The sequence below is a fragment of the Pempheris klunzingeri genome, chromosome 4, assembly GCF_042242105.1.
Source record: "Pempheris klunzingeri isolate RE-2024b chromosome 4, fPemKlu1.hap1, whole genome shotgun sequence".
NCBI lineage: Eukaryota > Metazoa > Chordata > Actinopteri > Acropomatiformes > Pempheridae > Pempheris > Pempheris klunzingeri.
Genome location: NC_092015.1, coordinates 715,001 through 715,369, shown reverse-complemented (window position 1 = coordinate 715,369; position 369 = coordinate 715,001).

Here is a 369-nt window from a genome sequence, read left to right as displayed (position 1 = left end):
CACAGGACTTCCCCCACCTTCAGCTGCTGGGAAATCTGTGTGATGTCGCAACAGAGGAGGAGGAGCGTCAACCGGAAAACACACACACACACACACACACACACACACATACACAGACACACACACAGACACACTCTCACACACTCTCACACACACACACACACTCACACACACACTGAACTTTTCTTCCTCTCGGTACAAACTTCTGTCTCACTTCCGTGTTCTTCTTCCTTTATCTGAAACACTTCCGTGGCCCTCGTGAGTTAATTAGCAGGACGCCCTCAGGGTGCCGGGACCCCTGGACCCCCCCACCCAGCCCTCCCCTGTTAGATTTACCGCCGTGGTCGGTCCTGACACCGGGGCCGTTAA